General features: G+C 39.9%; 1 protein-coding gene across 3 annotated transcripts in view; it reads right to left on the bottom strand.

Annotated features, from left to right (window-relative positions):
• Positions 1 to 4,522: 4,522 nt before the first annotated feature.
• PRDM5 (PR/SET domain 5) overlaps positions 4,523 to 27,704 on the bottom strand; it is an 83,678-nt gene continuing 60,496 nt past the window's right edge. The window contains exons 16-21 of one of the 3 annotated variants that reach the window (XR_001862822.1): positions 24,466 to 24,607; positions 14,967 to 15,127; positions 12,746 to 12,882; positions 11,626 to 11,768; positions 6,835 to 6,939; positions 4,523 to 4,704 (exon numbers count right to left, since the gene is read on the bottom strand). The gene's annotated coding sequence lies outside the window, so the exon portion shown is untranslated. Of the gene's footprint in view, positions 4,705 to 6,834; positions 6,940 to 11,169; positions 11,523 to 11,625; positions 11,769 to 12,745; positions 12,883 to 14,966; positions 15,128 to 24,465; positions 24,608 to 27,704 lie in introns of those variants that run through there. The other 2 variants (XR_001862823.1, XR_001862824.1) reach the window with 2 other exon arrangements.

Here is a 27,704-nt window from a genome sequence, read left to right as displayed (position 1 = left end):
TGAGTTTCCCGTGCCCCTTTTTATTGCCTAATAAACCCACACTGTAACTCTATAGGCACATAACCTCGGAATACCAGGTAGGATTTAATTACACAAGCAGCCCCACTGATTTAAGTCACCTTTAACAGGGGCAAGAGTCTATTCCTCATTGACAAAATTTAGAAACCTGGAAGTTAACTTCCTTTCCTATTTTAGTTCTTGGTTACCATTTTATTGATTTGCTTATTGCTCTCCCATAACAAATGCAGATGCATTCTGTTTAACTTTCTATCTCAGAGCTGCTATCAGCTCAGTTTAAGCTTCTATTTGAGTACAAGCTACTATTTTTATAGAGTTGCTCCTATCACAGAAACCATAGTAAAAATGCTACTTACCAAATGTGGTAATAAGCACTAAAGATAAATCTTGGGTGTTAAGATAAACACAGTGCAATATAAGTGTGATTGCAATTGACTTGAGATGCTACCACTCTGAATTATTCTAAATTCTGCAGAGTAATTCGATCTTGAACAAAAGAACAAAGAAACAAAAGAAACTCTTTGCATAGTTACTGACTTCTGAGAGGCCAGTTCAAATGAACATGCTCCCTGGGAGAGCAAAGCACCACAACATACACAGCTCTGAAATTTCCAAAACCCAGATCCAAGCCATGCTTTAGAAATACATTGCCAGTAAAACTGTTCCTTTGAAGAACTCAGCTTTGATTTTCACCAAAATTCTTATTACTCCAGAAGCCTCTCTTCTTACCTCCTACTTTTACTGTAGCTACCCATCATGTTCATTACTGTGTATTTGATCAGCAAATCACCATGCTCAGTAGAGATGCAGTAGAAATTAAGGTAACAGGACACTAATTTTTCCAAGAGCTTCTCCATGACAAATATGGTATTTAATAAAATGATTCCACTGCCCGACCTAGAATTTTATGCTCCCTCTGAGCATGACATATCTTGCACCTATGAAGTCAATCAAATGCCAATGTTATTTTTGCTTTTATTACCCAGGGCCAGTAGAGCAGTTTCAGTAAAAATAATTTATACCAACTGTTTCCAGTTAATGGAAATTCAGAGTCTTCAGACAGTGTTTTTTATTTCTGGTGCTTGAATTCTCAAAGAAATAGTGAAGTATAATTGATACCATATGCTTTTTATTGTTTTCCACATGAAAGAATCACGATTTCCAGTGGATCATCGAATTCTGCTGTGGCACTGTGCCAAATCATCAAACACCAAGGTCACATGTGATGAAGGTACAGCGTTCAAAGCAGGAATAGCATGTATCCTATCTTGGAATTGAAGGTTTATTTCAGTTTGTCTGAGTATACGCAGACAAGAAATTTTCTGGGGTTTTCCACAGTCTACAAAGCATCTCCTTGTAAATCATGGGCACAAGCCCAAGAAAATGTGCAAATATTCATCACCAAACAACAGGATTACAAAACACTATCAGTTCCAAAAGTACACTATAGTAGAGCCGAGGCAGTGTTTCAGACACTTCAGAAGTGTTAATAACCATCAAATATGAAATTAACTGCACCTACCATAGTTCAGGAGTATCACTGACACAGAAAAATAGCCTTTGTCCCACAGTTGTGCCTGCAGAAGCATCATGTTTGCTGATTGTTTCGAGTATTAATATAATCTGCTTTATTTGTCTGCTTCAAAAAATCTCAGCTAAAGGGATATTTTTAGAAAATCCTGCAAATCTTTCTGCTTTGGGAAAAAGAACACTTCTCACTTTGTGTGCAAGTCTACAGCAGGCTGAGTAAGTACATCTTTTTATCATTTTCAACTGATTTTGTGACACTACTTCCCACCTTTACTTCTGCTGTATCATGTCAAGCTGAGGACTTCTGGAAAGAGAGTATCACCTTCACGACACGTGTCTTACACAATGGAGCAAAATCAGACACACATCCAAGAACTACAATTCCAGCAGCAAGGGACAATCAAAAACCAGGGTTTGAGACTACTTACAAAGTCACAGCAGTGCTTTTAGCTTGGTCAAGTCTTAAGAAAACAGGAGACACCTTCCTTTCTCTCAAAGTTTGTTCTTCACTTCATATAAGGAACAACATAACACAGGGAATGACCAAGCATCAGGAATAAATGTGGAGCTATAAAATCTGAACTGCTTACAGGGGTACTGCACATGCATTTGACATCAGCACAGCAACTTCTCTTTTTCATCTCATATACAAAACCTTTTCTAAAATAATGTATATATCACCAAAACAGCTCACCAGAGGCTGATGAATTAAAACTTCCATGTGAAAATTCATGATGCCAGTATTACCAAAAGAAGTTCAACTGGCATATTTTACCCAATGGTAGGACTTTTGCAGAGAAGCAGGAACCCAGGCAGACTTTATCTCTCTACTTCTCAGGCAGGAAATTTAATTTTTCGCCTTCTGGAAGGGTTTCAGTTGCAAAGACTTTTGAAGGAACATAATGACAGTACAACCCAAATTGATGGCTTTAAAGAGAGGAAATACTAAATTTATGGCAGGGACTATGCTACAATCCAGTATCTTGGTCTTTGTTAGAGACAGAACAGACATCACCCCAGGGCTTGAACGACTCCAGGGACGATCTAAAAATCTGTCACCATGGCTCCTCCAGGTCACAGATGAATTGATGGAAATAGCAACCCTTCCTAAAAACATGAGCAGGCAAAGAACTCTAAGGAAGAGTCTCTTTAGTTCTTTCTGCACAAAATATACAAAATGGCAATCTTGCTGTTCTAAAGTACTCCCTACTTTTGGCCTCTCGGGATACTCTCTTGTTCATAAATAAATTAGCCATGAAGTTCATTTCTGAAAACATCTCAGGGAGTTTCTGGAATCTGCTGGCAGAATAGAGGCAGCTACACAATAGAACAAGGCTCAGAGCATTTCCCACAATAAAATGAAAACTTACACACCTTAGAAACATTACTTTTTCCTTTCACACAATGGTCAAGGCAGGAATGAGAATGCTTCATTTTTTCTTGAGGGAGCGTAAAATTTGCCCAAAATTCTTTTTCTGATGGAAGAATCAGAGATTTATCCACTCGTCATCTCTACAGAACAGAACCTTTTGTAAGATGAGATGCAAAAATAATAGTAGTATGCATATGAGATGCAAACCAAATGTCTGCCTATCAAGTATGTACAAATATAAATCGAGTGCTAATACCTACCTACTAAGATATTACACTCAAGAGGAACTTTTGTATTTGTCTCTGGTTTTTTTGCAATTGGGTATGAATGCATTATTACCCTTGCAGCTATCATATTTTTCTTCTCATCTATTTACTCTTCTAAATTTTGTTTTTAAATTACACATTCCTGGGTGTCTGCCTAAGGGAATTCGGCATTCTCAAAGAAAGGGGATGCTTAGGTCTGTCTCAGCAAGGGGAAATAAGATGTGGTTTTGCTGGAAATTGCTTTAGAGAAAATGAAAGGATTGGGGAGGAATCTGAGGTATTAAAACCCACGTAAGTCCAGCTCCCTGTTGTGAATTCAGCAGCCGTCTACAGCCAGTTTTGATCTGTGTCTTGCCCTCATTTTCTAAAGTAATTTGTATTTAATGTTAAACACATACCAACTTCACTCTGTAAAAATGTTTAAACCTCTCACAAATGAGCTTCTATGTAAATACTGTTGGATAAACAATACTCAAAGACGACACTATAACAAATAACTGGAGCTGATGACTACAGCCATGAAATGCTTTTGCCAGGGGCAAATAAATTAATAACCTTGCTGTTGTATTGTAGCATCTCTTATGCAAAATGCTTGTCTTTGCTATTTATTTAGACGTGCGCAATGAGACATGAAGCCATGGTTTCTGTAAAATCCCCTGGAGGAAGCTTATAGAGCCAACATATCGGGGGCTGGGGGCTGGTTTTGATGCTGTGTTCGGTAATAATACCCTTCGTATGCATTTTCCAGCTCTACATATATAAGATTAGAAGCAAAACAGCTCAATTCTCCAGCAGAAATTTTACTACTTGGCTTGGGAGATGGCAAGGCATTCATTAGTTTACTGTCACTACTACATCCCGCCCCCTTGAAAATTTTATTTGAGGGAGACACTAGCAGCAGTATGTGCTGATGATGAGTGCATTCCACTCCTTGAGGTGTACTCTGAGGATTTACTACGCTAAATGTACTTTCAAGTCACAGGTGTATACCCTTTGTTTCTATGCATTGTTATATATGTCCCACAGATTGTATTCCCTCCTGTCACACAGAGCCCATCTGGAAATGCTTCCAGTTGCACACAGTTCCCATTTCTTTGTTGAATATATTCAACAGAATGGCCAAGACAAATGGGAGGAAGCACAGACTTTTAAAAATAAACAAATGAAGCGCAAGACAGTTCTCAGCTTTGCGCCACTTGTTCAACCGCGGCTACACAACTGAATTAACAACATTTCTGCCAGACATCTGAGAAATCTCTGCCTGTTCATTTACTCCTGTTTACAGAGGAATATTTAACAGGCTATCAGTTCTGTGGAAAGGGCAATGCAATTTCACCTCGTTACTGCTGCACATCCATCGTGGTCAACTCCTTTCCTTGCGTTGCTTTGCAGCCTTTAACAGCTCTGGACTTCGGGGCCAACAGCACAACACAATTATCCCATCTCTCCAGTTACTTCACACTCTCCTGTGAGAATATCCTGAGCCATCTGCTGTCAGCACCAATAGGCCTGCAGTCCCTGGAAGCATGTAAATTAGCCCAGGGTCAAAGAACACAAAAATCTATTTTCCCAAATGTTGGTCACTATGTGGCCTTGCAGGTCACAGCTCTCACAATCCCATCCCAAACATGCTCCATGCCCACACCTCTTCTCAGGAGCCAGGAGCTGCATGGTTCCAAGATACCAGGCTTTTTACTTGAACTTCTTTTCAGAGTTCTCACCATGGGTCAGCGCAGATAACGAGTGAATGCACTGTCCATTTTTAAAAGGTGTGTGTTTCCCTGCGTAACTCTGCTTTAGTACTTAATTCACTTGGAACACAGTTAAGCACACAGAAGAGACAGCCCATGTGAGAATGAAGGAATGATTCCCTGAGACTGTCACCACTGCTAACAGATGCAGCAGAGCTGTCTCCAAAGCAAGTGAGACTTAAATCCCAGCTGGGAGCCCAGGAATTCCCCAAACTCCCTCATCCAGGAGACACATGATGAACTAGCTCCCCACTTGCCAGCTTAGCCACACTATAGGGAAGATAATCCTGACAGCTCTTGCATTAAACAGCTCCAAGCTTCAGGCAGATAGAACTGGCTTAGTAAGTCTAATCAAGGACCTATAGCTGGGACTAGAGGTGATCAGAGGTGATTTTGGATTTATTTCTTTTTTTTTCCTGAAAAAGGTAATATTCACTGCCACAGGGGCTAATGAAGAAAGACCTTGGTGCCAGAGTGTGCCCTGTTCCCTTTAGTAAGCAGAGCACCAGTTTGGAACTTGGGAACACTGCCCTGTGACAAAGGGTCTTGCATCCTTCTCCAGAAACTCTCTGCTCGGCTTAGGGCAATGTAGATCGTAGATGAAAAATAAATCAAAATGCCACAGGTTCCCTCTGGAACGAGACAGGATTAGAATATTATACTAGAACACCAACAGAGAAGATCAAATTCAATTCTGGCATCCAGAGCCAAACTCTGCAACACTAGCAGAGTTTTTGGCACTCTTTCAGCTTATTTAGACAGTAGCACTGACTCGGCAATTACATTTTTCAGTATGGCAAAGTAGTCATTATCTCTCCCTCTTTTATTCGTATTTGTCACAGCAACTTCCAGTCAAGCACAGAAACTTTATACAAGATAAATGCGACTGAGCAAATCTGAAACTCAGCATCACTTATTCTTCCCTTTCAAGACAGCAGATAAAGACAAAAAATGTTCCTGGAAGATTAACTTAATAAAAACATCTGCAGGCTCAATGCTGAAAAAAAGCAAAACTCCTCCTTTGATCCTTAAACTAGGAACTCTATCAATACAGACTGATAAATGTCCCATTTTTCTAACAAAGTAACATGAAGGAAACAGCTGAGATATACATTGTTATGTATGCAGAGAACCTCGTAAAAAAATTCGGATAATCTAGAAATGTAATATTGTGTTAATGAGGAACTATGACTGATAAATACTGATGATACTGGAAAGCTGTAGGAGGAATATTTCAACACTGGTACCGTCCAAGCCAATTAGAAAACTCATCTGATTACACTAATCCCAGTAATAGGAAACCATATCAGGGATTTCCAGCTAATAGCTTTCCTAACTAAAACTGAAAAGGTAGGAAAAGCTCAAGGCTGTGAGACTGCACTACAGATTTCCATCAATGTACAGGAAGGTCAAATGGGTTTCATAAGTCGGGTGCTAAAAGCAGTGTTCAAGGAATAACGCGCTTCATGCCTGAGCTCTGAATACTCTTCATGCCTGATCATCTGAATACTCTTCAGAATCCTCCCACAGGTTTACAGAAAAGCACTGAACAGCCCTTATACCATCTTGTAGCTATTCTCCAACAAATGCCGCTTGGGACTGACAGCATCCTTAAGACTTGAAATACAGTGCCCTGCTAGAAGAGATGGACATAAATCCTGTCCCTTTCAGCAAAAACCATGAGTGCCTCAAGGATGTCTGCTTCCTCTTCTTTTAACTCCTCCGTGGAGACAGGCAGTACTTATGCATATTATGTCCATATTTGGTTTTATGCTACAGATAAAATATTGCTAACATGATCTTCAGGTGAGCAGAACAGCTACAATCAATGGCACAGCTAACATGACATGACTGAGAGGAAACATAAATATGCTTTCAGGGCTTTTCTGTACTTTACCTGTTCTAGTTCTCTTTGGTGAACTTCCCCCACCAACATTCTTCGTTCACGTATTGTATAAACTATACCAACATTTTCAATCATGCATGATGCTGACTGAGCACACTGTGGAATAAATCATAGCCAAAGATGGATGGTTATAATAGGATAATGACACGAGAATACAGAAAACAAGAATTCCTGTAGACAAATAACAAAACAGAGTAATTTTCATCTGGTTTTGAGGGATAAGCATCTATGTTCTCACCATATATTTTATATTTTACCCTTGTTTTCTCTTTTCCCTCCATTCTTGCAACACCAATTGTCAAGCAATGCTTTTGGTCAGCACGCACCAGTAACTACATTTCTCCCTGTGGAATTCCTGCACACACGTTTCCTTAGCAGTTACTGACAGGCTGCTTGTGCACCAAGTACTTCATTTCAACTGTTCCACCTGCTGCCTACAAAATTACCAACGACAACATTTTTGAAAAGACCCGATTATTATTGCCCAGTCTCAACTTCCATTACACCCAGGAGAGTCTCTCTGATCTCTTTAATAGGAACAGGCTCTGGCCAACAGAGCACATTTGAAAATCCCCTCCTCAGCAACAGAAGGGAAGCATAAGCCACCATAATCACATTAAGAAAGATCAGAAACAAATAAGCAGTCTGTTAGCCAGGTCTTTTCCAAATTAATACCCCCACCCAGAAAAAATGATAGAGACCAACCTCTGCCCCATGTGGAGATGATCACAAGAGTGAGGGCAGCATCTCTAAATAAATCCTTATGCACCCTCCACAAAGACTGCACAAGGCAGTGCAGAGAACAAAAAGGAGCCACAACAGCACTTTGTTCCATACTCTTCCAGGAATATATTCTCTTTCATTTGAAAATATTCAGGTCTTCTTTACCTTCTCATTACTTGCTCTCAGATCTCTAGGCAAGACACAATTATTAATCCGCAGATGTACTCCTATTACAAGAATTTAGGGTTATGACAGGAAGACAAACATTCCTTTTTTTTTTATTCCTGCTATTGCTTGTTTTTCTGCTAATTGTTCCTATTTTCGGGGGTTTTTTCTGGCAAAAAAAGTAGGATTCACACAAACAGTGGAAACCATCCTCCAAACAGCAAAATATTCCATTAGAAATGCAAGGCTTCCTAAGCAGTGATAACATACAACAGAGCATGGGAGTCACTGGTGTAAGCTGCTGCTGCTGCCATGGAATTGCTTGGAAAATGTTTCTTTCCTCTCTGGCAGGCTGCATTTCTGCTGTGAGCTGAACAACCAAGTTTGTATTGGGAATTCTGCCCGCAGGAAAGGCACGTATCACACAAAAGAATAAATAAAACCTCAATTTTCTGTCCAAAAAAACCCCCAAAAAAACTCATCAGGAAACTTTCTCTCAACCTTTGCATGGAGTGCAAGGGCTCATCACTGTGGGCAGGATTCAGTTGTGTAAACAGGGGTGGGCAGTGACATTTCGGCTGCCCTGGGCCATGTCTTCTTGTCCTCATGAGGCTGACAAATGAGCCAGGACCTTGTCCCCTTCTGGGCAAACGCAAGCCCAAGTGAGTTGTCCTGGGGCATCTTCCAGAGCACAGCAGGGATAAATGCTCAGGAAACCAAATCCCACCCACAGTATGTGACTCGCCAGTATCAGGGTCTGCAGCGTCGGGTCCGTTACAAGCAATTCATCTTCTCTGCTGGATGGTTTTTGTTATGCAAACAATCTGACCAGAGCAGGTACAAAAAGATGAAGGAGGAAATAGACAGAGAACATGGGCTGAAGTGCAGAGTCCTGAAATGCCCAGATAGGGATCCCGAGGCAAGAAATCCTGCCTGCAAGGCTCTCTTTCCCAGGCATCTGCTCCTGCAATTGTCATTCACATTTGCATTTACTTTCTATCTCACCTTGCAGCATGGAGCAGCATCTGAGTACTGCACAGTGGTAACAGGTGGTGATAATCCCACAGATTTCCTTCAAGATATTATGGGAAATGAAGTTTTCACTGCCTGGCCCACACTACTAATGAAAGAATGTGCAAGAGTAAGGAGGACAGCTGGGCGGGAGGATCTGCTTCCGATTAGAGGGGAGGAATATTGTGCACTTTGCATGAAGGCTCCAAGACCAGAAATCATCCTATGCCAATGCTGGCATCTGCCTCTGAATTTTAATCTTACTGACTCCACAGCCACCTAATTCCAGCTGATGTACTTAGGGGCAGCTGATGCGCTGCTCTCCAAACACATGTTCTATGTACAGTAATGCTCAGCCATTCTGGAGGCACTGTGCTCTTCCTGCACTTGAAAAAAAGTGATTCCAGTGAACATGAAGAATTTATCTCTCTGTTCTTTCTAAGCACAGAGAACAACACTAATGTCTTGAGGATATCAAAAGACTGACTTCCTGAGTTAGTTCAGAATTATTTTATAAGAGCTCACCATGGCTGATAGTCAAAATAAATCAAATTGCAAACAATATTATACACAGGTCCTCAGTTAAACTGCCAGTTGCATCTGAGAAAACAGGGATTACACGTCTATATGCCATAAATTCCCAAAGGATTTCCACTGCTGCTTTGCAGCGGAAGCTCCACTAAACTCAGGAACTTAGACAGAGCCATAAATACAGCAGTGAGGTGCAATTAAACACCTCCCGGTGTAAGCCATGGGTTTTACACTCATTTTGCAGCAGTATAAAACAGTTACATCCAGCACAGGCGAGCAATGAATCAGTCATTCCGCACTGCACTGGCACTCAGACAACTGGACCTATCCGACAGTCCATGGAATCTCATTTCATTTCTAGGAGAGGATAATGTTTTGTCCCCGCTCCAAGAAAATCCCAGAGGGATTTATGTTCCAGAATGGACTCCAAAGCAAACACCCAAAGTGATGACGCACTGAACTACCTTCAAACCTGGAAACCACAGCAGCTGAGACTGCACAGCCCTTTCCCAGTTTAAGGTCTGAGCAGTGGGATTGCTAACTCAGGCCAAGAGCTAGGGTCTGCTGCTCCAAGGATCAGTTCTAGTTTATCTACACAATACTGAGGTGCACCTTATGGCTGTTCCAAGTCGGAGCAAACTTTAAAGAGGTCTTTGCACTCCTTTTCCAGTAACTTTTGTGCTAACTATGAGCGCAGACTTCCAAAGAAACGCAGGCAGCAAATGTAGCAGGGTGAATGTCATCAAGCAGCTGGCTCAGTGAGTAGGCATTCTGCTTTCTTCAAGAGAAGAGATGACAAACTCAGAGCATGCTCATTTCTAGAAGTGTTAACTAATGTAGAATGACTTTGTGGATTTTAATATAATTGCAATGGCATCAGAATTCTCGCATGGAACCTCTGATACCATTCAGGAGGAAAGAACCAGAAAAATTCTGAACGGTATTAGAAACGTGATTTCATTAAATGCCTATCACCAGATGCACAAGTGTAATAAATCTGATAAAGGAAGTAAACAAGAACATTAACTACAACCAGTTATTTGCAGCGGTGCCATTAATGCTAAATCTCCTCAAGTCTGGATCCACTTTCAGAGGCTCAAACTGAGTATGTTCTATTCCAAGAGCCTGATGTTTGCTGCTACAGCCAGAAAGAGACATTACCAGCTCCACGTCCTTGTCTGGGCGGAAGGCATTTGAGAGCTTTGATGTGGATACAGAATACACGCTGCTCAATCTCATGTCAGTGTTCCAGTTTACTTTGCTTCTGGCTTTACATGCAACACATGTTCAGTTATTAGAGGTTTTCTGCATATTACATCACTGTAACAAGTGACCTCATGAACTTGCACCGCTAATTCAAAAGGATTAGCAACATTTGCTCGACATTTCTTTGAACTTACTTCTACTAAAGGATGGGCTGTTGAACAGCCGTACATCCTCCTGCAAAAATAATAGAAAATAGGCTTTGGTATCTGTTAAAAACGTGTATCAGCAGGCAACCTCCTGTTACAAGAGGGAATTACTTTTGATAACGCACAGAACTTTGATCAAACCCTTATTCTCTGTTGAAATACATTGACCCCTATTGTCTTATGCAGTTCCAGTGGCAGAGCAGCTTCAGCTTCAATTACTGCAGCGTGGCTTTGATAGATCACAGAATCAAGCAGCCATGGTAAATTATTCAGAGTTCTAGATCATAGCTGTTTCCAAAGTATTCCCACTGAACTTCAGGACTTAGGGTACTTAGCAGTTTACAAACAAGATTTTTCTGTCTTTTAAAGAAAAATCTACCTTTAAGTAGAGGATAAACAAACCACGCACAGTCTTTTTTTGTTTTAGATTTCTAATGTATTACTTCCCACTGTAGCAATCATTTAATATTTACTTTTCTTGCGCAGATTTGGAAACAGAAAACTATGAGGAGAATGAAGCGAGGAGCACACAAAGAATAAATGAAACAGAAAGTGCAGCACAAAACCAATGTCTCTTTTTTCCCTGGAAATTGTCCCATCCTGATTGTTAAGACACTGCCGTTGCTGTAATGTCAGGAGCAGAGGTTCATAAAGAATTCAGGGGTCCTTCCTTTGCTACTTTGAGCTTCAGAGCCTTGGGTTATAAAGCCAGCTTTCCCATGGATAGACAACCACAAAACACATTATAAAGGAAGTGATGCACCTGCCTCCCTTTCTCTCTCCTCAGTGACACATTCCATCCAAGCTTAACCAACTTTTTTATTCCAGGCCACTCTTCTGCAAAATAGGACAACCAGAGGGCAATGCTCAGTCCATATAATGTGTATGTTATAAAGGTAAAAAAAACCCCATTTTTTGAATGGTTTTGAATTGAATGTACCTTCACCAAGCACATGATCTGCTCTATACAGTTGTTCTTGGTTTCCAGCTCTTGTTTCTTTCTCCTTCAACTGCAGAGAAGACCACTTGTCTTACTGTGTGTGTGCAGCCCTAAGCTCAGCTGCCAAGGACCTCCAAGCTTTACTGAAATGTAGAAGACAAATAAGATAATGGAACACACACATACACATAGGGTCAATCCCAGCAAATCTCTAGATCAAGTATCTTCCCTGAAACAATCAGCCCTTTAAAAGAAGCATGCAGCTTTCACCTATTTGCTGAGTTTTGTAACATTTGTTTTATATATAGAAAGATGGGTGGTAGTGGTGTGAAAATTAACTAAGTGTAATGTCACTCCAAGAATCTGACACAAAATTATACAATATATTGTTATCCTATAAATCTAACCCAGGTTGGAAATTGGCCAGTGCTGCACCATTTGAAATACAGTTTGCATACTGTCACATATTTTAAATCTAAGGGTAACAATATATATCGAAAGCAGATTATTCTCATATGGGGAAAATAAAATAAAGGAAAAATAATTACAAAAACATAGCCAAATCTACAGTTAAACCAAATCCAAATAATAATCTCCAGGCAACCATTACTTATGTGGTGTCCTCAGTCAATTGAAAAGCCACTGCTGCATCTGTGGCTTGGGGGACAGGGATGGGAGGGATGGGAGAACTCTGTTGATCAAATAAGCCACAATACTTAATGCAAATTTAATACTACATAGTTTATTTGAGCAGATTTTACAGGCCGAGAGTGTCACTTTAGCCCTGTGGTATACAGCAGTTATATCCATTGTCAAGTGCTTTTTCATCATCTACCCTGAGGTCCTGCTGGCACAAAATACCCAAGGGCAAGCCATGTCTGAAAGGAGACAGATCCTCTGCACCTCTCACTCACCCACCGGAGGGTCACCAACTAAAGAACATCTCCACTGAAGCTGATATGGCCATTAATTTTAATGATAACACAAGAAACCATAACGACTGTGTGCCCTGCAATTCTGTTCAGTTTGTAAGAAATTTAAAGTTTCCATCTCCACACTATTTACTGAAACAAGCCAGCACAGCACCCTCCCTTCCTCTTCAGCTAATAACACCACGTACAATTCAGACTGTGGCTGATCCATCCATCAATAATTCACATGTAGGGCAATATCAATCTGCTGGCTGATGCTGAGCAATCTTTTTTGGGTCCGCAATGTCCGTGTCCCTTCTGCTGGGTCACAGAAACATATCTCCTGCTAATAAAAAGTCAACATAAGTCTCCTGAACTCCATGCATACATTAGTTTGCACACATCCATAGCAAGAGCTGACAGTTTCATTTTGCAGGTCAGTTTTCTAAATTCAATTTTTACCTTCAAAAACTTTTTAACAAGATAAGCTTCCTAAAGAGACCTCAGTTTAAAAAGAGCAGAGGAGGACTTTGAAGACCGTTAACAAACATTTTAGACTTGGATCCAATCACTCACAATCCTCAGGGGAATTTAGCACTTGAAAACAGCAGAACTTAGAAATAGCTGCAGACTTTCCTGACTGGCCACATCCTCCTGAAATCTTGCTGAGTTTTGCAACTTTTGCCTTTCTACAGTGACATAAAAACTGAAGAACACCACTGAAGAGAAAGAAGTTTGTCTTGAATGTACTGGCACTGAAACTATAGTTTGATAAAAAATACCAAGTAAGTCCTGTAAATGGTTGTGTTCCCATGAATTGACTGGAATATGAGTTTGCCTATCACAAGATGTGACTTACTGCTTTTATCTTTCCAGATACCAACTGGTAAGCAAATTTCCAAGTTACATGCCTGACTGCACAAGGAAGGTGGATTTTGAATCACCCTCAACTCGCAGAGCAGAGCACTCATCCCCTTCTCCACTCAGAAACACAAACGGTGCCACATGACTTATCTGGAGTGCAGTGTTGTTTGGATTTCTAACATCAGATTAACACACTGAGAAATGCAACCACAAATACCAGCCCTGAACAGGCGAGAAAGAATATATTCAGCCTCCCAGATATTCCTTTAGAGGATACAGAAGTTAAATTACTCAAAAAGCTACTCACTGTAGACTTTTCATTGGGATCTAGCTAAAATGTAAACAACCATTGGAAATGTAGTTTGTTTTTCCACTTCCTGTGTTATGCAACATACTCAAGTTACACAAGGCTGTTTTTTCAGCTGGATCACAACATGGTAGCACATTTGCAGACCAGTGCTGATGTTTCATTAATGATCTCCATAACAAGAAGATCATTGTTGTCTTTTATGTAAATGCTGGCTAAGTTACAATCACATTAAAATTTACTACATTCTTTTGGATGGCCCAGTATCAGAGAGCAGGCCATGCTTCCTACCAATAAGGACACTCCAACAATGTGTTAGCTATTTTGGGTGACTGCCTGGTGATTAAAAAAGCCACACACTTAATGAAGTCTGCCAGCAAAAGAGCAAATCTCAGTTGTTCATGTCAAAACAAGAAGAGAACTTGGTTTGTTAGGTGACATCCGAACTATCCCATGTGAAAAATCCCATTTTGTGCAGCTGAAACTCTTCCCAGTCAGGGAGTCTGATCTAACAGCTGACTCAGAACTGAGTTTCAAATTCTAACTTTGCCACAGACTTCAGAGCATGGCCGGGCCAATTCATTATTTCTTTCGTCATTTATCAGTCACAAAATGAAAAGAGTATTTGCCTTCATTTTTCTTAACTTTTTATCTAAATTTTAAGCTCACTGGTTAGGAATCACTAACTAGTTACACTATAAAGTGAAAGAGCATCCCAGGCTGTGAGAGAGAACAAGCAGAAGACCACGGAGCACACATCAAATAAAACTGCAATTCTTAAGAGTAACATTTTCAATTAGACAGTGAAGCTTCATTTCACGAATGTCTCAGCAAATAGATTTTTCCAAATGACAATCTTTTAGCATACTAATGAACTATTATCATATCAAGAAAAAAAAAATCACATTTTACATGGAGTCACAGTTTCAGGTACAAACTGGCAAGAAAATGTTGACAACACATGTGACACCCAAACACTACTCCAAGCTGAAAACAAGGTTTTCAAAACAATTTTTTTTATTACAGTGTTTAGTACAAATAGAAAAGAGTTCCAAATAGAAAAACATGCACAAAAATCCACCCAATGCCCTCTTCACATGCAAACTCTGACACTCAGAAAAGCACCATTTACTCAAACTGAGGATGCTTTAGGGAAAATCCACCTCAAGACAGAATCAATAAAGTATCTGTAATAGGGAATTAAGATTTTTCCTTTTTTTTTAAGAAAACAACTCAAAAGAAACCACAACCTTACTAACCTTCAATAAATTTTCCACAGAGATTGGCCACACAGTGGGCTCCTCTTCACTGGGTAAAGTGGGCAGCAGGGAAGCAATTCCAGAGGGATATGACACGTTCTCATCCGACACAATGCCTCCTTCTCTCACCAATACTTGTGGGTCTCATTTGGCTTCTTCTTCTGGAAATATTGAAATATTGGATAACTACAAATGTAGTAAGGAACCAAGGATTCCAGTATCTATGTTCCCAGTTTCTGCTTGGACACATAATCACAAGAAGCCAGTCTCAAGTTCTCTTCCAAATGAACCTAACAGCCTATCCTGGCTGCCTGTGTTCATGCAGTTCTGAAAATGTTAGAAAAATGTGACTAAAAAACCCAGTAATTGAGCAGTTCAGTAAAATAGGTATATCTTACTGCAGGTAATAGTAACAGCTACATTGCATCAAAGTTAAAAATACATTACAGATTGTGTCAAACATACCAGAACACAGCTTTTCTAGGGATCTTGAACTCTGCATCATTACTTAGGTTAGAACAAAAAAACCATCCCTGCTTCTGCCACTTGCAGTCACATTTTACTAGGTCACATTTTATCCTAGAAATCCACAGCAGTGCACAGCCACTGCAATGAGAGTTTGAGCAGGGATCAAGATCTGGCAGATGCCTCTGGAGAAAGGATGCAAAAACACTGGGAAAAATATTGGTTCAAGTTGTGAAATCAGCAGGGAATACACCACTCATTTTGCACTTTTGTTCTTCTGCAAATAGATGAATGCATCTTTCCAGATTTCTTGGAGAGAGATCTAAACCCAGAGAAAGACGGCCAGGAAAGGAAGGGTTGAGAAGGTGATGTGTAACAGCAACAATAATCTGAAGGGAAAAGGCAAAGAGGGTAAAAAAGCTAAGAGGGAAAGAAAACAGATTTTGTATCATACCTAATCTACTCCAACAATTAAGAACACAATGGTAAAATCTTCCAGGGAAACACTCCTGACATTTGCCAGGACTTTTGCAACGGCTGGAACTCCATTTTCCTCTATTTCACATGAAAAAACACCTCAACTTAGATCAAAGTGTGAGTTCATTCTGCATCTCATTTGCCATATTCCTAGACTCTGAGATATCCTCCCCTAAGTTTATACACCCCACCCTGCAAAGCCCCACGTTTTAACTGTTTCTGCTAGAGCAGAAGAACATTCTTGCTGTCTGCTGCTGGCACACTCTCACCAGTTATTCCAGCAACACCACTGCAATACCAGAGCAACAAGAGCGCTATGAGGAAACAACTCAGGCTCTAAAGAGGCAATTTGTGTTCAGAAAGCAAATATGGCCCAATGAAAGAAAGAAAAAAAAATCTGTCATTCGTGGCCACAGAGGAAGTGCAGTTCTTGGCCAGATCTAAATTGCCAGAGCCACTGCAAGGGATTCTAGTGAAAGGAAACACATGATCCATTAGCAGCTCTTCTCTTTTCCCCTCCTCACTTCTACACTTAGATATCCATTCTGTCCTGCCACTGAATCACTGCAGAGGTTTGGGCAAATCAGATGTAACCAGCTTGGTTCACAGAGGCCCTAAATTTCTGCAGCTCTTGTTCCACTCAATGCAAGATCCAAACATTTGGATTATTGGCAAATAGGGCAATTGACTGCCTTGTGCTCCAGTTCCCAGGTCCAGAAAGTGGGAGCAATTTACCCCCTCCTTTTCTCAGATGGGGACACCTGTTCTTCTGCAGCAGTAAAGAGGTGAGAAAGCAAGACAAGGAAACAGTCAGAGGACATATTCAGGAGTAACGGGGATGTGAATACTATCTTAGCCAGCCCGGTAATTACAAGGAAATGGCAGCAGATCTAAATCACAACTGGGTGGGAGGTGGCCCTACCCACAAATATGACAGTCCTAGCAGGTTTTGCTCAGCAGCTCTTTTTGCTGTAACAATATTATTGCATCGAAGTGAAATATTTTGGCCTCACTCCAGTAATAACCAAGGCAGGCAATTGTTGTTCTGGAAGAAAAGTTTGCTCAATGTGATGGAAGCAGCCACTGCCTACTGGAGAGAAAATTCAGCAGAAACCTCTTTTTGTTCTGGTATTCTGGACTGAGCCGGGACTTCCTACCCTGCTGTCAAGAAAAGGAATACTCTGCAAGCAGGACCTTAGCAGCAGACAGTGGTTTGAATATATGTTGCCTTGGTCTGGAATACTGCCTGTTAAAACAGTTACACATTTTCTTACAGCCATAAGACCTTCTGGCTTTACTCTGAGCCAGATAAATTCACCTAAAACAAAGCACGGAGTGCAAACCAGATCTAGTCAGAGTGCACAGATTTTACTGCTGGAATCTACTGGGCATCTTAGAAATCCTGACACTCCAGAGTAGGAGCGTAACATAAATAGTGAAAACGTTTTGATAATTAGACTGTCAAGCAGAAAACCTAACAGAATACTTCTAAGTACTCAAATGCACTTTAGGTGTATGTGCATAAGCCCTTTGGCAGCCAATACACTGAAAAGAAAACATCAATAGTTGCAGAAGCAGAGTGCAGACAAGACTTAGCCAGATAATGCTCCAACTAGACTCTGACTTCCTGGCTTGTCACTGACACTGTCACCCTATAAAGCAACGCCAGGCAGCAATTAAGGAAGGGCAGTTATTCACCAGTAACTCAGGAAAGGAAAAGAAATGAATGAGCTTTCCCAGGCTGCAGTAGTTCCAGATTGTCTCTCAAAGGGCTGCATCAATTACTGTCACTTATTTGTCAGCAGTGTGCAGTGATTAATTGGCGAGATCCACATTTTTGCGTGTCTTACGTCAGACACGGCTCTGCTCCCCCATCTGTTCTTACTGGTGTTAGAGACCAAAACGTTCCACACCATGGACCTTGTCAAGGCTGTATTAATGTCTCACAATGGACCCAAGCTAAAACAACTTAAAACCCTACAGATTACCTAAATGTGCTGAAAATAGAGATGCAAAGAGAAGTGACTGAAAGATTTAGTAGAACTGAAAGCTGAGATGCAAAAAAGAGCAACAGGCTAAGTTTTCTTCAGCAAAATGAGAATGTCATGTTGGCAGAATAAGGGAATTTGTCAGTATTAAAATATGTGGAAAAGTTTTTCTCACTAATTCAGAATAAGTAGCACTTTACCCCCCAAGATATTTACAAAGTAAGTTATTATTTAGCAAGGACATCAAAAACAGCCTTCAGTTTCTTACATCCTTACTTTCCTATTTAGCAAAGCATTTGAATGCCTCTGCCTTATTTTCTAAAAAACACGTGCACTCTATAGACTTTCACAGAAGTCCAACACGCATTTAGATGTTTCCGTGGAGTCTTAGCAAACACATACACACATGTATGTGCTAGGCAGGGAATAAATAATTCCATATACCTACTAGAGCATAGAACAGCAGGACAGTATTGTGTAGCACACAAACTTATGGCTGTAACTATAATAAAGGATTAACTATCAAAATACCATTTAACATTGCTGTGATCATTTTCATGTGTACAGATGAATGTGCTTTTAAAAAGCAGCAATTAAACAAATGTTATTTCCATTCTATCCTTGACAGCCACCAGGATTCTTTTTGTCTGCATCTTGTGCTGGCACCTTTCTCAGAGCTTCATGTTCAGCCTCCAGAATCCACCTGTTTTCAGAATCCATCTCCACAGAGCCACAAGGTCCATTTCAGAGGATTCTGTGATGAACACAATTACAGTAAAAGGAATTAGACTTGCCCTTTCACAATCCCTGCCTTACATCCAGAGATGTAAATGGTCAGTACAGCCAAGTAATAGTAGTATCAAACACAAGTATTGAAATTTTATTTCAATATATGTCACAGCATGATTAACAGCATCTTCCTGGGCCCAGGAGTTGTGGTCTATGTGATCTCTGCCAAAGAAATTGCATAAATTTACTTCAGTGCCTTTATCTCTCTCTGTTTCTATCTGTTGTTTCACTCCACCTCCACCAAAGTGACCTCTAAAGCCTCTGCTGCAATACTGCAACATCAAAATGAACACAGAAAAACCAATAAAATTACAGAGATTTGGAACCAAGTCTACATGAGGTAGCAACATGACACGCCAAAAGTAATTATCCAGAAATGAATTTCCATAGACTTTGAATATTTTTACTACTTTCTCAAAATTAAATGGAAAAAAAATTCTGGAACATCATGCAAAGTATTCAAATGCAAGCACAGAGGAATACTGTTAATATAGGGGAACGTTCATGCCAAAATGCAGCTGACCATGCTTCTGTGCTGGCTCTAACCATGACTCCATTGTGGTTATCACAGTATCAGCACTGTCAGTAGGACAGGCTCTAAGAGCTCCTCATCCCATGTTGTTGTGCAGAACAGAACAAAACCTGCCTCAGAGATCTATCCTCAATCTGGGATTTACTGGTCCCAGAAGGCAGGTCCCCACTTTTGTAGTGCAGAGCTTGTCTCTGTCTCTCAGGTGCCATCAGCACCTTGGACAGTGAGAGGAAACCAGCAACTATTTCCAATTTCTGCTCAAGAATTCACTTTTCACACTTATTTTTCAATTCCTGACTTTGGCCCCGTAGTGCACATTTCTCCTTCCTTGTCCTTTTACTGTTATCTTTTATAGGATATAATCTAAGAGGCTCTCTAAAATATTTTGTGTTGACACAACACTGTCTGATAGGTCATTCATTTTACATTAGCTGAGTTTCTCTGTTGCACACCATGAACACCACCCACATCTTCCTCCTATTTCTCTAGCAAAATTCAAAGCTGCATTGCCTTAAAAACATTAACAACATTGTGCATGATTTACTATATTCTACCTTGCAGGCTGACGTACACTAATCCTCCTGGATCCATTCAGCACAGAAGTGTTCCCTGGCCTCTGGCTTTAAAGCAATTTACTACTGTTGCACACACAGCAATATTTCAGATAGAAATTATAGACAGGATTGGCGAAGTGTTTTGTTGTAGAAGGCCCTGATCTGCCTATCTTACGACCTTAGGAAAAGTTCCTAAAGCTTTGAATACATCAGCGGTATTTCGTATGCCTTGGCACGATCTTTCAATTCATGGTTCCCTGAGACAGTCAGGTTTGAAGAGCAATTGTGCGACAGTAGGGGGTGAGAAATGGAAAAAAATGCTTGACAAATATGGTTTAAAAACAGAACAAAAGAACTTCCCAAACCAGAAGGTAGGCAGAACAATTCTTTTAGTCAAATAAAGCATTCAGAAGAAATGCAGAAGAATCCTAGAACACGGACGCTCCTTTCTGTTCTAGATAATGCAAATCAGATTTGTCACCAGATCATCACATAGACCTGTAGTCTTAAAACCTGGATAATATAAATCTACAGTATTTAATGCATTTAAAATCCACAAGAGGGCAGACACAGAGGTAAACTGAAGACACACATAAGGACAGCAGATCAAAAGAAGCCTCAAAACCTTGCGCGGTGTTGTGAAATATGTGTGGTTGGGTTTGTCTTCATTCTGTGGTTTAAGAAGAATCTGACCATTTGATAGGGGGAACTGGATTCATAATGCATTTAGACTCCTGACTGCCTTTACTTAAAAACATAACCTTGCCATATGGTGAAAATATGAATCCTATTAACCAGGTTCAGGCAACTCTTCATTTGTCCTAAACTGGCTTTGGTTCCACAGATAATTATAATGACCAAATGATTTGCCTCGTTCAGTCATTATTAAAAACTTAATTCACATTCATAGCAACTCTTCCCTACTGTGTACATGTTTTGATCTGTGTATGTGCATGCATGCTACATATGTAAACTTTTTAACTTAAATATGCTTCTTGTGCCTACTGTACACAGTGAACGCCATAACCACATTCTGGCACATGTATTTACTGTAATAATTTCTTCTTCTTACTTGAGTATAAATCAACTTCCCAAAGCAAAGTTAAGCAAGTACAAGATGAGAACAAGAAAACATTTTTCATTTTCTCAGAGGATGTACTGCCAAAATCTACAGCAGCTGTGGATTCTCCTAAGGTAAGTCTGAAGTGAAACACAGACCCAAGGATTCATCTGTGATCTATTTTGCTTGGTTTCTAGAAAATATTGTTCTTTATGTCTGGGTCTTCTCAAAACATGGCAGGAGGAACACTAGGCAGAAAAAGAGATGGTGAAAGCAGTTTATCCAGCCAGAATCTGCTTTCAGAAAAAGCAAAGGTAAATGCCACTACCACTTTGAGTACGCAGCAAATATGCAGCTCCAGATTCTTTCAGAGTAAGCGCATTCAGAAGTTGTTTTTGTATTTCTGAAAATACCTTTTGAAGCAAAACATTTAAGTGTTTATCCTCTATGACAGAGAGGTGAACTGTGGCTAACATGGACAACATGACAGTAGCCCATATCCCGAGCAGACACTGCCAGACTCTAATTTAGGAAACAGCACAGTTAATCATAGGAAATTCGTAATTACAGGATTGGCTGCTGACTGGGCTTTTATATTCACAAGGGAAGTTACCAGCAACTATGAAATAAGTCTGCTAGGGAACACACACATGTTAGGCTTTCTTAGGTTTAATAAATTTATTCACCTGACTAATAACTTGACACATGATCAGTACTATGCTCAAGAGTAACAATTTACAACCACAACTAAGGGCTCCAAAACTGACTATTAATTTTCTATTTCTGGAAAAATCTTGCCTTGTAACATTTAATACAAATCAGAAAATATAACCTTTTTCACCATCCATACTGAGCAATCACGTGGCTAGTAGCTGTTAGCCCGATTTCTAAGTAGGACGATTCTTTGTAAGACTTGTCAATTTAAAAAAACATAAATTAGACAATTGCAGTTGAAAGGGTAAATAATTCATAGTGCCACTTCGATATACAGCAGGAAGGTACCATTCTGGTACAAAGCAAATACACTAATTTATACCACAGAAAACCAACTTCTTCTTTATCTTTTCTTCTGATGGGCTATTAATTAAGTTGAAAAAGAAATCATTAAACTTGCATACCAATCAGTAGTTTATCCCTCTGACTGAGAACAGCTAACTTTGAACCCCTTTGCCACCCCTCCAGTGATTAGCTGAGTGATGTCCCATTTTGTGTTGGCCTTCTACAGAGTGATGTTTAGAACTGGGAACACAAACAAAAAAAAACAAACAAAGTTCAAATCATTGATTTCACAGCTGTTTTCTACTCCAATTCTCATCTGAACTCTAAGGTCACATTCAAACCTTACTGCAGTTGCTAGGCTGATCAAAACTATCAAAGCAAGGAGAAGAATCACTGCTTCCAGCCATCCCTTGCTGCACTGTAGAGGCATTGGCAGAATTTACAGAAGCTTTGGTTTGCAGGGTTTAGTACACCAGGCCTCATTTGCAGCTCCATGAGAACTGACCTCAGAGTCATTTTCCACATTGAAGAGCTAAGCCCAGCCCTGTCATCCCACACAAGTATTTTGGACATGGCTGAGGAAATAGTTTAGAACAGGATAACCTCACCTGCTTGGCTTACCAACAACTGCCCTCACTGCAGAAGAAACTTTCCACTGCACTCATTTGAGAAAGACTTTTGGGTCAGGTTACTCAAAACTGCAGGATTTTCTCCCAGAAATACAGAGTGAGTTTAGAAAACAAAAATATAGCAAGAGATACATGGCTCGAGGCTGTTCAAATTGTAAGGATGGATGGGAAAGATCAGGCCTTGGCACCCTCTGCCCAGAATAACCCAGTAATACAACATCCTTCTCCTTCTGCAAAAGCCAAACAGTAGAAAATGTCCTCTGCATAAGCTGTCAGTGTCACCTGGCAAGACTGAGCTACAAGCTACTCTGTGCTTAATACCAGAAGGAAAGGCAGCAACTAGCCCTGGTTAGAAACAGCAAACTCCCATGAGCACGGAAAAAGTGTGCATCTTGTAAAGATTAGTGTACTCCCAATTTAATAATTCATCCTTCTCCTGCATTTTCTAGACTGAATATGATTCAGTAGTTATTTTCAACCATGGTTTTATTATTCTAAGTTTTTAATTTTTTTCTAAGTGATAAAGGAAGGAAACAAAGTGAGATCTATAATCACAGATTTTTTCTTCCATGCCCAAAGGGCTTTTATTATTTCATCTCAGCAGATTCAATCCCCACTTTACCTACTACAAAACTGAACAAATTGCATACAGATGTAGAAGCTAATGTAGAGACCAAACCTTCTGAGTTTTATCACAGTATAACTGACCTATGTTAAAAAGTCAGAATACACCAGACAAAAGGACTTGAATGCTTTAAAACATTTAGAACAAGATGTCATTTTGTTAAACACGTTCGGTGCTTCTTGTCCTGAACAGTGGATTTATGACCTACCTTGAATTTGGCAGATCAAGGTTGTTGAAGAATATTTTAAAGTCTGATACATGACACAGAGAATGATCACAGCATTAGTACCAAAGAGTTAACCTGGCTAATGCTGCAGTGGAGGTCTCTACTCCAGCAGCAATGTTACCTGTTGTAGCACCTCCTCACAGTTTTGTTTGAACAGCTGGTAAACTGGAAATGAACTTGTGGATTTAAGGGCTTACAGTTTTTTCCCTGTAGGAGGATAACCAACAAAACCCCTGAAACCACAAACCCCAAACAACTTTTATTATTGGTTCCTTTTTGCTGAATGCCCTTCTCAAAGAAAAAAAAAATGAAAACAAACTCTCTTCAATTATTCTTCAGCCAAGAACATGCTGCTTCACCATGCAACAAATGGAATGAGAAAATCGACAACCAGTTATTCCCAGTTCACTATGTGCTACATCTGCCTGATGCTGCTGCTGTACAAACATGCCCAGAGACACTTCCATTACTTCAGGGGTTTTACAGCTAAAGGTATGAACACATGATCATTGATATTTGAAGTACAGCTGATCATACCAGTTAGCAATGCAAGATGGCTTATGGGAAATTTATACACAACCATAAAAGGTTTTACAGTTTTGTCTCGTTGCTCTTAATTTTTTTTGAACAAAAGAAATACCAAATTTAAACTGGGACATTTTCTCGTATTTGCACAGAACCAAGTTTCTGCTTATCAGGACATCCTGCTAGCGAAAATCTAGACAATGGAATCAAATTCCAAAATTTAGTTAGACTCTACTGATTTCCAGGAGCACGCACTGACTCAGGCTTCAGAGCCCTGTGAAACTGTGACCTCACCTTTCCATTCTAGCCTTTTATATAGCTGACCTATATAACAGTTTATGCATACGCATGCATTCCTTTTTGTGAAAGCCTTGTGGGATCACGCCATTTCAAAAACTTAGGCGGCAACTCTTAATACTCTTCTCTTTCTTAAACTGAATAATAATGCCCAAGTCCAAGTGTCCTTGGCTTAGTTGATAGAAAGACCTCATGGTCTTACACAGTAATGCCAGGAGTCAAACACTAAGTGGCTTTGTTTTTATTTCTCCATCTTACTATCTAGATTTTTCTGAGGTGGCCAGGCCCAGGACACGCACAGTGATGGAGATCCAGGAATATTTTCCTTCCTACCTCAGCTGGAGACCATGGAGACAAATGGACCATCAAGTCTCTCCTGCACTTGTGACACGGGCGGGTGTTTCCCCCTCGTTTCCCTTGTCACTGGAGGGTGATGACAGCTTGGATATCATGCCCAGCTCTGATCCCACTGCTGCTGTAAAGTGAGAGGCAGCTGATGTTAGCAAACTCCAAGACATGCTACTTGAGCATAACAAACAGGGTTCAGGGAAAGTGAGCAGCAAACGCTTTACGAACACTGAGCTTTGCCAGTTCACTGTCTGCCCCTGCACACAGCATAGCACAGAGTCAGTAACAGCTTACAAAGAGAAGGGGACAGGGGATAAAATAGACTAAATAGGCAATAACTATTAAATAAAAGACTGGCTATCCCAGGTTGAAATGTTCAGTGAGTAATTTTCCAGGTCAAGGAAACTTTACCAGTAACAACTTTTCAGCTGTGACTTAAATTACTTAAATTTCCCCCATCTTCTTATGTGCCACGGAACATAGAGGAGACAAAAATCAGCTGCCAGAATTCAAGTGTGTGCAAGAACACAGCTTTACAGCTGTAACTGCTACTGTATTCTGAGCTCACACTTGCCTAAAAAACCCAAATAAGCAGATTTCAAATGTCAGTGTGAAAAGAATCCCAATACTTCCCAATGAGTGCGTAACTGAAAACATTTTACTGTACCCTGATCACACACTGACAGCAGCACACTGAGCTCCTCCACTCAAACTGATGCTTCAGAGGGACTGTTATGCTACCTTTTAAACTGAAAAATTAAAATAAATACATACTCAGATGTCTTGGAAGAATAACAGCATTGGTACTTAATGACAAAAATGCAGAGCATTAAAGGTACAAGCTAAAACAACATAAAATGCCCAGCACACATTAACTTACACTATTCCCTCCTTTATCTGATTTCTACTTAGGACTTGATAGCTTAAATTAAAGAAAGCATGAAATCCTTCGCAGTCACACAGACAAGTCAGAATTCTAACATTGAAAATGAACGGGTATTTATCATCTTAATGACTTCTACCACCTTTAGGCCACACAGCTGATCAGAACGAAAAGCAAAAGGAACTAGTGAGGGTGCTGCTGTTCCTAACATCAGAGATGGAGCTCTCTCCAAGAGGGGATAACTGTAATGGAAAAATTAGGAGAACAAATGGAATGCTATCTGCAGAAAATTACAGAACATGGGGAAAAATCACAACCTTCTAAAACTGCAGTGACTACACAATGTTTCAGGAACATCTCTAGATTTTCATGTTCTTCTGCAAGGCACAAGTTACCACAGAAAAGCCAGTATTTTAATAAATGATGATTAATGGACAAACATACAAACACAACACTAAAAAATTTACAATTACCTTTAGAGCAACAGGTTTCAATTTTTGACTTCTCAAAATCAGGTGAAGGGCACATTCTCTATTTTTTCCAGGTAATACCAAGTGGGACACTGTCAATGTTAATTTTTACTCAAAGAAGAAGGGTTTGCTGGTTTGCTTTTTTTTCCTGTTTGTTTTGGTTTGTGCCTTTTTTTTCTTTAAGAAAGCTATGATCAAATAAAAATATGTAGTATACTGGTTAAGTCTGCCTTGCATATAAAATCAATTACACAGGTCATTAATCCAGCAATGTGAAACATATTACCTCTGACCGGGAGAAATTCAGGCCCCCACGGAAAGAACAGGGCAGTTCTTGCTGTGGAAACACCTGGAGCTGGCGAGCCAGGAGCTGGCTCTGTAGGAGCTCAGGTCTGAAGCCACTTTAGCCCAAAGAGAAAGTTCCTGGAGGACAAGATGGAAGAGATGCTCACCTGGAGCTGGGCCTCAACCTCCTGCACCTACTTCTTGTGTTTCCCAGGAGGGTCTGAATTCCCACACTGATCCAGCCAATCCCTTGTTCTGTTGACACCACTAACAAGATCAAAGCTTCAGCTGCTTAAGTGCTGCTACTGATTAAATATGGCATGATTAATCTTTATATGCTGTAGTTTACCTCGAAATAATTTTAAAAAAAGGACATTCTGCTCTCTAGTTATTGACTTTCCCAACTAGGTATTCTTCTCAAAAGCATGTATTAACCCTAAACATGTTGCAACTTTGCGGTACGGATTTCTGGCAAAAATCCGATGCAAAACATATAAATATGTTAAATTATCCTCTTTTTCTCCCCAAAAGGATTTTCTTCTTCGTATTTTAACAGACTTGTCCCTCAAAACCTCCTCAGAAAACCTTCACTTTAGGTTTGTGTGTTTGGTTTTTGGTTTTTTGGGGGTTTTTTCCTGGCCTTTTATTTTCCCTCTGCTGTTCTTTGTGCCTGAGTTTGTACTGACCAAATGGAAGAAGGAGAAATATAAAAGGCTGACAAACAAAGACTTGTAATCTTGGTTTTTCTATGACTAAATTCCTGTCAAAAAGGCAAACAACAACAACAAAGTCACCCACCCTAGACATGTCAAAAAGTTCACCAACCTAATTCTCCTTGGAGATAATTAAGAATATATAGCTAAAAAACCATCACAGAACTTAGTACATGATACTGGTCGCTTTTGCTAACTGAACACTTAAAATTATATTATTTTTTAAAATAACTATTTGTAAATTAAAGTTTCCTGGACCTAGAAATAAACTGTTCTGATAAATTGTAACAAATCTCTAAAAATAAGGAGAGGAAGTACTGTCTACTCAACTTGATGATGTTTATTTCTACTACATTTTCTTACACATAGAATATACTTTCTTTAAATGAACAAATGATTTGTGGAATGGGACTGGCAAAGTTTCCAAGTTTCACCTACCTCTCAGGAACCAAATAGGGCATGAAGGCTTAGGATGCTTTTACACATAGGAGGTTGTCACAAACAAGAGAATTATTCATAATTACACTTCTCCAAAATCTGCAGGAACCCTATATAGATGTCCCAGTTCATTGTGCAAAACACTGACAGGTCCAAAATGAATCTGAACAGTTTGGTAATGCCAGAGCCTTAATATTAACTGCTGATAACTCAGGAATTCCACATGCAACCACCCTCTGAAGTTACAGTTTTACTGTCCTTGTAGATAAGAATTTCTTGGTTATCTGGCTGTACAAGAGGGCCTGTGGGAACTCTTTTGAAGAGTCTTCTGCAGCAAACAACTCACTCTGATAACAAGAAGAATTTGATTGTTACTTGGTTTTAAAGCAGTATTTTTCCCAGTGCTCATGAACAGAATTAAGAAAAAAAAGAAAA

Source organism: Corvus brachyrhynchos, unplaced genomic scaffold (assembly GCF_000691975.1).
Source record: "Corvus brachyrhynchos isolate BGI_N302 unplaced genomic scaffold, ASM69197v1 scaffold105, whole genome shotgun sequence".
Taxonomy (NCBI): Eukaryota; Metazoa; Chordata; class Aves; order Passeriformes; family Corvidae; genus Corvus; species Corvus brachyrhynchos.
This window is presented reverse-complemented; position numbering and strand designations above follow the sequence as displayed.